Here is a 12,152-nt window from a genome sequence, read left to right as displayed (position 1 = left end):
TGCACTTAAACATAATATTGGTAGATGCACCTAAAAGAAAATGTCATAATGCTAGCAGATGCGCTTAGGAATAATATTGGTAGAGGCACCAAATAGAAAATGTCATAATACTAGCAGATGCGCTTAAGGATAATATTGGAAGATGCGCCTAATAGTGAATGTTGTAATCCTGGAAGAGGCGCTTAAAGGATAATGTTGGCAGATGCACTGTGACAACCCAAAAATTTCCACTTCAATAGAAACCAAGTCTGTTGTTGCTAACTTTCAAACTTTTGGGATAAGTTTGAGCAATTCTGGATTTACACTTAAGGAAATATCAGGAGAGAGGTTGTACTTGGGTTTTGTGCAACTCCGTTATTCCAAAACTCTATGATATTAGAGTTCATTCAAGGAATAAAATATTTTCTGCCAAAAATCCCAGGACTATATATAGAATTCTGAGCCAAATTATTCATTAGTTACATTTCCAACTAGAGAAAAGCCAAATTCACTCTCAAGAATCTTCGGACTTTTGTTCCGGAAAGTGAGTACTTCTATCTAGTGTTGTTTTAAAGCTTTATATATGCTTAATACACTAGAAATCATAGGAAAACAACAAGATTTGGGAGTTTACCGCCCAAGAACACCTTGGGGAGTAAACTCCGTTTCAAGGGCCAAAGTGTGCCCAATGACCCCTAGACCTTGGAAACCAAACATGGGACAAACCTTGATATGTTTAGGCATCAAAAACAATTAAAAACAAGGACCAAAAGTGAGTTCACGGCCAAGGAAGTTCTTGGGCCATGAACTCCATTTTAGTGTGCCAAAATGCCCTAAATGCCTTCCATAACCCAAGAGACAAGTATAGAACTTTACCAAGATGTGTTTAGGACCAAAAACAACCAAAATATCATCTTCCATAAGTGTTTACGGCCGTAAACAAATGACGAAATGGTCTTTGGGCTGTAAACTCAAAATAGAGGTGTTTTGATGCAACAAACACTTCCAAGGGCTTAGGCATGAATTTAGAATGCTTCTTTATGACCTTTAGGACCCTGATAAGAATATTTGGCCGTGAGTTTACGGCCATAAACTCATTTGGGCCGTAAACACCCCAAAAGTGCCAAAAGATGTGGTTTTTCTCATCCTAGGTTAAAGCTAATGTCCCTAAATCACCCCCTAGACTTCAAACTTGCACTAACCCATGATTAGCCATTAGTTTACGGCCGTAAACTCCCTTGGGCCGTGAACTCATGGTAGTAAACTCATTTAAGTGCCTTTATACCCTCCTAGGTTGAATCACATGTGATTCCAACACTTGGTTAAGGTGTTTCCTAGTCCTGGAAGGTGTTTCCTTTCAAATAGTTGTTTATAAACACTATATTCATGTCATTATGTGTCCTTAAATATCATTTAGGACTTATTGTGTCTCGAACTTCATTCGTGGAACTTGTCATCCGTACGCGCATACCCGTTTGAATCACCCACATCAGGTGAGTTCATACCCCGTAATGAATCTTTTAACTATTCTAATTGTTTTAAGGGGGGGGGGGGAATACAAGTTGAACACAATGATAATTGGGTAATTATTTGTTGTTAAACATTCTTTCAAAATGTTACTTATGTTATTTATAAGTTGTTAAAACATTTCAAAACTCTTCTAAAGGTTATGTTACTTTATAGTTATACAAAACTCCATATTAAAGTATAAGCATAACTTTGTAGATAAATGAGTCTTTTCAGTATCAGTCCAGTTAGAACATGAGTAAACTATTATAGGTATAGTTTAGGAGAATGCTATTCATTACTTCTAGTACAATGAAGCACAAACAGAACAGAACAAACAGTAAAGAGAATCAAACAATACCAGAACAGAACATAACAAACAAGTAAATTTGCTATAGCATGACAACACGCAGACAGGATCTAACTTTAATGTGAATTACACGGCTTGCATGAATTTGCTCGGGTCGTGTTTGGTTCCCTCAATCTCCATACATGAGAGCGGGTTAGTAGGGGTTCTAGCTTTCACATTATGACCGTAATAAAACACACTTATGTTTTTAGGTTGATAGTACCTCAATATGTCATTATAAACGACATCATGGTACTCATTTCTCCCATTACTTTCATAAAAGTGTCGGTAACACTTGAAGGTTGATCTATTCTCTAATAGAGATAGGTTATAAACTAAGGAGAATGTACTTTTCAGTTGACAAAGGAACAGTAGAGTCTTGGTAGAAGACTGCTTTCATAACAATAGGGTCTTGGTAGAAGACTCCTTTCAAAACAATCGAGTCTTGGTAGAAGACTGCTTTCAAAACAATCGAGTCTTGGTAGAAGCTACTTTTAAAAGATAGAACCATGATGCTAACCTTATGATTCCGTAATGTATACACTATAGGATACATATATGTTAAGTAGATGCCGACAGCTAATAGGATGTGTGTTCTTCGCTGTACGTCTTGTTCCCGTTCGATGTAGGTTTACACCGAGGTCACCCAATCTATTATCTACCCGAATCTATATAAATTTTTGCTTAGTATACATTAAGTCATCATAAGGGCACCAGGTATGGATCAAGTCATAGGACACAGAGTCAATGCGCGGTTTTTCTAGTACAAAACTTTTGTTTCAAAGTCAGTACTTTTGGATATTCAAAACTAGTGATTTCCCAGTAAAGGGCTTAATCCATTTTATTAAGCCAGTGCAGTTTTAAAGACTTTAAGTGAGTTAACTCTATAATACCTTAGTTTATACACCATGTTTATATATAAGACTAATATCCGACAGCTAATAGGATGCGTGTTCTTTGCTCTACGTCCTGTTCCCGTTGGATTTGGGTTTACACCGAGGTCACCCAATCTATTATCTACCCGATACCAAATTATATATAGCAGCATAAACAAAGCTATTATAAAAGTAATCACCATAGTCAATGTTTTATTATAAGAAATATAGGTTTTCTTAAAAGGAACTCTCCATTATACATAAAGGAACCATTACAAATAACTCCATGAGTAACAAGTGAATACACCATAGTTACATATGACAACGATCTAACAACCAATGGAATGTGTGTTATCCGCCTTACTCACTGTACCCCGTTGGGTTGTAAGTTGAGGGCAGATGCGCACAATCGATTGTTTGTTTACTCCAAGTATATATAACTTTTACCCACTTAGTACGCATAGAAAGGCTTGTAGTGTCATTTTACTTAACTTCTATTAAAGTAGGAAATATAGGATTTTCTAGAGGAACAGGCGATCATTTCAAAACAGAACTTACAACTTACATCACTTTTACATATACTTTTTCCACATTTTATAGCTTACTCACATCACTAAAATCTTATGAACTCACCAGCTTAATTGCTGATCAACTCTTTCAAATAACTTGTATTCTCAGGAGACTATTAGACAGGTGCTCGTACTGGGACTTCAGAAGATGGAGCATTATACCTTCAAGTCTTGTTTTGTTATTTGTTTATGACTTCTATGTTTTGTGAACACATACATTGTAAACACTTTCTTTCTATATGAAATGATTGTTCATTACATGCTTACCATATACATATCTCGTGATACTTGACATGATGTCCTCCTACCCCGAACATTTCCGCCATTCCGGTTTTGGGGTGTGACAGATTGGTATGAGAGCATTGTTTATAGTGAACTAAGTATATCAACCGATAAAAGATATATGTCTATAAATACAATGGGGCTTAAGTGCTCTGGATAATGATATATTTAGAGTATAACTTCAAGTTATAAAAATATACCTACTCACTTATACATGTACATAATAGAACTAGGATCACGAGTAGAACATAACTAAAAGTATTTAGAGGTTAGACACTTTCGTCAACCTAAACAGTTATGTAATCATAACTAGGATCAATATATCCTGATCAACTATATTCATTCAAGATGTGACCAACATGTGTTTGGGAATGATGTGGTGTTGCAACAGGGTTAAAATTTACCAGAACACCAGTCAAGAGAACGCCAGTACAAGTATAGTTAGATTTAGAGTACTATGGGAGTATGCTATGATACTATAACGCGATAACGATTTTAGATCATACCAAGTACATTACGTTAGGATACTATAGGAGTATTTTAGTCTAGATACATAACTTATGTGATAACTTAAAAGACCCTTGCGGATAAGGCTATAATCTTACACGGTATATTCGTAAAGTTTTATATATAATCAAGACCTTATAGACATAGAATCGGTGACCGACGCTTCGCTATCCATTCCTTTTAAGGAAGTAGTGTTGAGGTGGGATCAATTGTTTGAAGGTCTATTTGATCTTCAATTATATACAATACCAACTGGTATACCTAGTATAATTATAGGAAGATTCTGTAAGGATCACCCCATAAAGTTACCTTTAAGCTCATAGGTTCTTTAGTCACTTTCATTCTCGCACGACAAGCCCGGATAAACGTAATAACTTCCTCATAGTAGACAACAGAAGAGTTCAGGAGGAACAAGGACAAACCAATGAGAAGATTTCAAGGAAAGATCAGCCGAACTAACCAAAAACGTCTTACGCGTCACACTAATAAATATTAACTATGTTAATTTAGCGATCGAGTGGAAACACTGCTCACATTACATGTGTTAGAATTATTTTCTTACATGTAACTAGTAACAGTTATTCAGGAAACAGATATTCATTCGAGGATAGTTATTTCAAATTCATAGAGTTTATTTGGTATAGACTCATTTATGAATAATTTCTAGAATCCTGTGGAAGTCAGGACCCGATACATCCAGAACTAGGATAACTTTGTCTTGTCAGCTTTCGACTTGTGTCTGTTGCTATAGACTTATTCCGTCTCATCTTTGTTTTCTTTTAGCAAAGATGCCTCCTCACAGATCACCCAGACACGCTACTCCGATAACTCCCATACCTTCTCCACAAATCGATGCAGCAACTTTGAACGCTGCAGTGGCCGAGGCTGTGGCAACAGCCATGGCACAATATCACTCCACCAGTACAGGTGGAGGCGAAGCGCCTACCGATTCTACTCAAGGTGAGGTCCCTGTGCGCCAGGGAGAGTTCTCCTACAAGGACTTCACCAGATGTCAACCACTGTCCTTTAAAGGGACTGAAGGAGTCATTGCCCTCCTGCAATGGTTCGAGAAAACAGAGTCGGTCTTTGAAATATGTTTATGCCCCGAAGGAAGCAAAGTGAAGTTTGCTGCCTGCACCTTCGATGGCAAGGCCCTAACATGGTGGAACAAACATGTTAAGTCACTGACCCTATCAGTGGCAAACTCCATAGGTTGGGAAAACCTAAAAGAGTTAATGCGGGAAGAATATTGCCCATTAGGCGAGATTCAAAAACTGGAACAAGAGCTGTGGGATCTCACTATGGTCGGTTCATACATAGTGACCTACATGGACCGGTTCAGCAAACTAGCAGCTCTATGCCCCAGGATGATTACCTCGGAAAAGAAGAAGATAGAGAGATACATTTGGGGTCTGACTGCTCCGACCCAAGGAAATGTGTTATCTTCTAACCCAGCCACGTTCGATAGTGCTAAACGCTTCGCTCAGCGACTCATCGATCATGGAGTCCGCCACAGCGTAAAATTCCCTATTCCCGAGTCATCAAGGGAAGAGGACTATAATCAAGAGTCGGAGAACAAGAGAAAGAAGAAGCGAACAACACAAGGCATCCCGCAAGAGCAACAAGCGAGTACTATGTACGCCGCTACGACGCCTGCTGCTTCAGCATCTGCCAGTCGTTATGTTGGAAACCTTCCAAAGTGTGGAAAGTGCAACTTTCACCACACTGGAGTGTGCCGAGAAATGCAGTGTTTGAACTGCCACAAAAAGGGACACACAGTCCGTTACTGCAGGGCACCAGCTCAACCGATCTCCCAAGTCCTCAGAACTGAAGAAAACCAAGCCTGCTATGGCTGTGGTGAGATTGGACACCGTCAGAGGGACTGCCCGATAATCAGGAACTCAGGCGCGGATAGACGTATTCTGATGATCACCGCAGGAGAATCTACCTCGGAGTCGTCGTCGAGTAGTGGTACGTTTTCAAAATAGTAATTACTTTTAAAATTAATTTAAATTCATATAAGATTAATAATTGGGGATGACACTTAAAAGTAACTATAACGAACTCACATGTTTAATTAGGTCGTAATATTCAGAGAACTAAAAGATCCCTTAGAGAAGCTATTATGACTCACCATATACATCAGGGCTGTGCGCAATTGAGATGTTGCAGACCTAGAGTGAGCGACTCCGCTTAGGTCCCCTTTCCTTAATTGGTTGAGGATTTGAGGCAGAGATGCTCAGTCGACTGCCTGAATCATCTTAAGTATTCACAACTTGTATATGACAGGCGATGGTAGTGGTACCATGGGGGATCATAGTATAAAAGTATTCTTTCAGTTAGTAAAGCACTTTTATTTGTATGTATGCGCACATAGCGGTACGATACATAGGAGTGTTAATTTCAAAATAGAAAACAGGAAACTCGAGATCAATTACAAGGAGTACATTGTTGAACATACTAGGAGTACAGTACTAAGCATACCAGGGATACATCGTCGTTCATCAGACGTTTCTTTCATTTGACTAAAACTTTTTCGGTATAAAGTCCATTGTTTTCTTTCGTCATGAGTTGGCGTGGTCCTCACCATACTGAGTTCATATGTTTCTATCACCTCGATCGGCAAGTTCTCGAAACTTTCGTCAGTTCGTATCGAAGGTCCGACCTAAAACTAAACTTATCTTTCGCATTGCAACCTCGAAGTACTTGTGCGAAGAGTACTTTGTCCCTGGAAGCCTCATCGTCAGATATCCGCAGACCGTCACGCCATACCACTCGTCCAGCAGACCAAGTTCTAGCACAGAGGCTAAGGACGAATACAGCCCACCTATTATTATTTAGTGTATACGCGAGGGTGGTATATGAGTATGATTATGCAGATCTAGTATGTGTGTTTCCGCCCTATCTCCTGTACTCCGTTGAGTTGTGGACCTAGAATGGAGTCGCACATCCGACAGTCCTACTAATCCTAATTATATACGGCTTGTATATACGAGGTAATGGTAGATGGACCAAGTATGAATCCTATCAAGGACACCAGGGCAAAGTTGCCAGGTCTACGAGTGAGTATCCTACAAAGCAGAAGAGCTCAACCCCCCAGTAGTAACGCTAAGAGAGCTAATTTCGTGACGAAATTCATTCTAACGGGGGGATGATGTGACAACCCAAAAATTTCCACTTCAATAGAAACCAAGTCTGTTGCTGCTAACTTTCAAACTTTTGGGATAAGTTTGAGCAATTCAGGATTTACACTTAAGGAAATATCAGGAGAGAGGTTGCACTTGGGTTTTGTGCAACTCCGTTATTCCAAAACTCTATGATATTAGAGTTCATTCCAGGAATAAAATATTTTCTGCCAAAAATCCCAGGACTATATATAGAATTCCGAGCCAAATTATTCATTAGTTACATTTCCAACTAGAGAAAGCCAAATTCACTCTCAAGGATCTTCGGACTTTTGTTCCGGAAAGTGAGTACTTCTATCTAGTCTTGTTTTAAAGCTTTATATATGCTTAATACACTAGAAATCATAGGAAAACAACAAGATTTGGGAGTTTACCGCCCAAGAACACCTTGGGGAGTAAACTCCATTTCAAGGGCCAAAGTGTGCCCAATGACCCCTAGACCTTGGAAACCAAACATGGGACAAACCTTGACATGTTTAGGCATCAAAAAGAATTAAAAACAAGGACCAAAAGTTAGTTCACGGCCAAGGAAGTTCTTGGGCCGTGAACTCCATTTTAGTGTGCCAAAATGCCCTAAATGCCTTCCATAACCCAAGAGACAAGTATAGAACTTTACCTAGATGTGTTTAGGACCCAAAACAACCAAAATATCATCTTCCATAAGTGTTTACGACCATAAACACATGACGAAATGGTCTTTGGGCCGTAAACTCAAAATATAGGTGTTTTGATGCAACAAACACTTCCAACGGCTTAGGCCTGAATTTAGAATACTTCTTTATGACCTTTAGGACCCTCATAAGCATATTTGGCCATGAGTTTACGGCCGTAAACTCATTTGGGCCGTAAACACCCCAAAAGTGCCAAAAGATGTGGTTTTGCTCATCCTAGGTTAAAGCTAATGTCCCTAAATCACCCCCTAGACTTCAAACTTGCACTAACCCATGATTAGCCATGAGGTTACGGCCGTAAACTCCCTTGGGCAATGAACTCATGCTAGTAAACTCATTTAAATGCCTTTATACCCTGGTAGGTTGAATCACATGTGATTCCAACACTTGGTTAAGGTGTTTCCTAGTCGTGGAAGGTGTTTCCTTTCAAATAGTTGTTTATAAACACTATATTCATGTCATTATGTGTCCTTAAATATCATTTAGGACTTATTGTGTCTCGGAACTTCATTCGTGGAACTTCTCATCCATACGCGCATACCCGTTTGAATCACCCACATCAGGTGAGTTCATACCTTGTAATGAATCTTTTAACTATTCTAATTGTTTTAAGGGGGGAATACAAGTTGAACACAATGATAATTGTGTAATTATTTGTTGTTAAACATTCTTTCAAAATGTTACTTATGTTATTTATAAGTTGTTAAAACATTTCAAAACTCTTCTAAAGGTTATGTTACTTTATAGTTATACAAAACTCCATTTTAAAGTATAAGCATAACTTTGTAGATAAATGAGTCTTTTCAGTATCAGTCCAGTGAGAACATGAGTAAACTATTATAGGTATAGTTTAGGATAATGCTATTCATTACTTCTAGTACAATGAAGCACAAACAGAACAGAACAGAACAGAACAGAACACAAAAAACAAGTAAATTTGCTATAGCATGACAACACGCAGACAGGATCTAACTTTAATGTGAATTACACGGCTTGCATGAATTTGCTTGGGTCATGTTTGGTTCCCTCAATCTCCATACATGAGAGCGGGTTAGTAGGGGTTCTAGCTTTCACATTATGACCGTAATAAAACACACTTATGTTTTTAGGTTGATAGTACCTCCGTATGTCATTATAAACCACATCAGGGTACTCATTTCTCCCATTACTTTCATAAAAGTGTCGGTAACACTTGAAGGTTGATCTATTCTCTAATCGAGATAGGTTATAAACTAGGGAGAATGTACTTTTCAGTTGACAAAGGAGCAGTAGAGTCTTGGTAGAAGATTGCTTTCATAACAATAGGGGCTTGGTAGAAGACTGCTTTCAAAACAATCGAGTCTTGGTAGAAGACTACTTTCAAAACAATCGAGTCTTGGTAGAAGCTACTTTTAAAAGTTAGGACCATGATGCTAACCTTATGATTCCATAATGTATACACTATAGGATATATATATGTTAAGTAGATGCCGACAGCTAATAGGATGTGTGTTCTTCGCTGTACGTCTTGTTCCCATTGGATGTAGGTTTACACCGAGGTCACCTAATCTATTATCTACCCGAATCTATATATATTTATGCTTAGTATACATTAAGTCATCATAAGGATACCAGGTATGGATCAAGTCATAGGACATAGAGTCAATGCACAGTTTTTCTAGTACAAAACTTTCATTTCAAAGTCAGTACTTTTGGATATTCAAAACTAGTGATTTCCCAGTAAAGGGCTTAATCCATTTTATTAAGCCAGTGCAGTTTTAAAGACTTTAAGTGAGTTAACTCTATAATACCTTAGTTTATACACCATGTTTATATATAAGACTAATATCCGACAGCTAATAGGATGTGTGTTCTTCGCTGTACGTCATGTTCCCGTTGGATGTGGGTTTACACCGAGGTCACCCAATCTATTATCTACCCGATACCAAATTATATATAGCAGTATATACAAAGCTATTATAAAAGTAATCACCATAGTCAATGTTTTATTATAAGAAATATAGGTTTTCTTAAAAGGAACTCTCCATTAGACATAAAGGAACCATTACAAATAACTCCATGAGTAACAAGTGAATACACCATGGTTACATATGACAACGATCTAACAACCAATGGAATGTGTGCTATCCGCCTTACTCACTGTACCCCGTTGGGTTGTAAGTTGAGGGCAGATGTGCACAATCGATTGTTTGTTTACTCCAAGTATATATAACTTGTACCCACTTAGTACGCATAGAAAGGCTTGTAGTGTCATTTTACTTAACTTCTATTAAAGTAGGAAATATAGGATTTTCTAGAGGAACAGGCGATTATTTCAAAACAGAACTTACAACTTACATCACTTTTACATATACTTTTTCCACATTTTACAGCTTACTCACATCACTAAAATCTTATGAACTCACCAGCTTAATTGCTGATCAACTCTTTCAAATAACTTGTATTCTCAGGAGACTATTAGACAGGTGCTCGTGCTGGGACTTCAGAAGATGGAGCATTATAGCTTCAAGTCATGTTTTGTTATTTGTTTATGACTTCTATGTTTTGTGAACACATACGTTGTAAACACTTTCTTTCTATATGAAATGGTTGTTCATTACTTGCTTACCATATACATATCTCGTGATACTTGACATGATGTCCTCCACCCCCGAACGTTTCCGCCGTTCTGGTTTTGGGGTGTGACATGCACCTTCTGTAGCAATGGAAGTTTGTGCTAATTCCTTAGGTTAATCCTTAGGAATGAATGAAGGAAGGATAGTTGATTAATAGGGTAAAACGTTGAGAAATAAAGAAGATAATAGGGATGGGTAATTGGGTTGATTGTTTGATGATTGAATATAAAAATTATATTATTGTGGGTCGAAAACCCTATATGCTCACCAGTCTCCCAAGCATGACCCACTCAGTTTTCTTTGTATCACAGGTATCAATATGAAGACATATTTCACTGAGAGATTAAAGGAGATGTAAATCACTAGTGTAAATGAATGTATGTTATGTTTATGCTTATGTGTCTGTATCGGAACATGACATCCCGAGATTTTGTTATATAACGAAAATACATTTCTTTAAGAAATGCTTTGATAAATTCTTATCATATTTTGTTTTGAGAACAAATTCCGCATCCGTTTTCATTGAAAGATTACTCTGATTTATAAAACAAAACATAAACAAATTGGTCTATCTGGCCGTGAAATTGGGGATGCCACATTCCACACCATCAAACGGATTTGCTTGATACACAAGCAGATTGGGGACTTACAATTGGTATTAGAGCTTGGATTGTATCAGTCAATTTTGTCAGATCTGGAACTTATTTGATCTTATTTTCGAAGGATTTATGCGTTTTTGGATAGATATTGGCAAAATAAGGGGGTTTGTTCTTCTCGTTTTTCATAAAAAAAAGTTTTGGATCGAGTTTTGGAGCAAAAATGGTGAAAAACATCGTTTTTTGAAGCGTTTACGACCATTGAAGGGTTCTATGTCGTAAACAGTTTACGGTTGGGGTTTCTCGGCGGCGGCAGCTAGGGCTTCGGAGTTGACGGCCTGAGGTTCATGTTCCGAGTTTGCGGCCTCGGGGTGTACGGCCGATCTTCGCACCTCGCCTCATTCAGGAGCCTCGGTCTCGCGCCTCGCAGCTTTGTCCTCGCTTCGCAGCGGCAGCCTCGCCTTCGCATATAAAAAATAGGAAGGGCATTTGGAGGCGACGGGGTTCGAACTCGGGACCTCCGGTTCATCAGCAAGGCGCCTAACCAGTTGATCTAGCTTGCTAGATGTACAAACCTTCGAAATTTAAATCAAATATTAATTTTTCGCTGCCCTTATTTCGAAATTTTTTCATTTTTAACCCCAAAATTAAATTTCTTTTATTTTTATTTTCCTTTTTCATCCAAAATATATAAAATAATAATAATAATAATAATAATAATAATAATAATAATAATAATAATAATAATAATAATAATAATAAATAAATAAATAAATAAATAAATAAATAAATAAATAAAATATAGTTTTTGACTTTTATTTTTGATTTTTTTTCTTTTCTTAAAATTTTGTCTTTGACTTTCATGTTTGACCTTTAATTTTAAACTTCGTCTTTTTCGTTTAATTTTTAGATTTTCAAATTTAGCTTTTTGGTTTGACTTTTAAGTTTGACTTTCTTAAGTCTGACTTTTGAGTTTGACTTTTTAAATTTGACTTTTAAGGTTGACTTTTGAGGTTTA

The sequence above is a fragment of the Lactuca sativa genome, chromosome 5 (assembly GCF_002870075.4).
Source record: "Lactuca sativa cultivar Salinas chromosome 5, Lsat_Salinas_v11, whole genome shotgun sequence".
NCBI lineage: Eukaryota > Viridiplantae > Streptophyta > Magnoliopsida > Asterales > Asteraceae > Lactuca > Lactuca sativa.
This window is presented reverse-complemented; position numbering follows the sequence as displayed.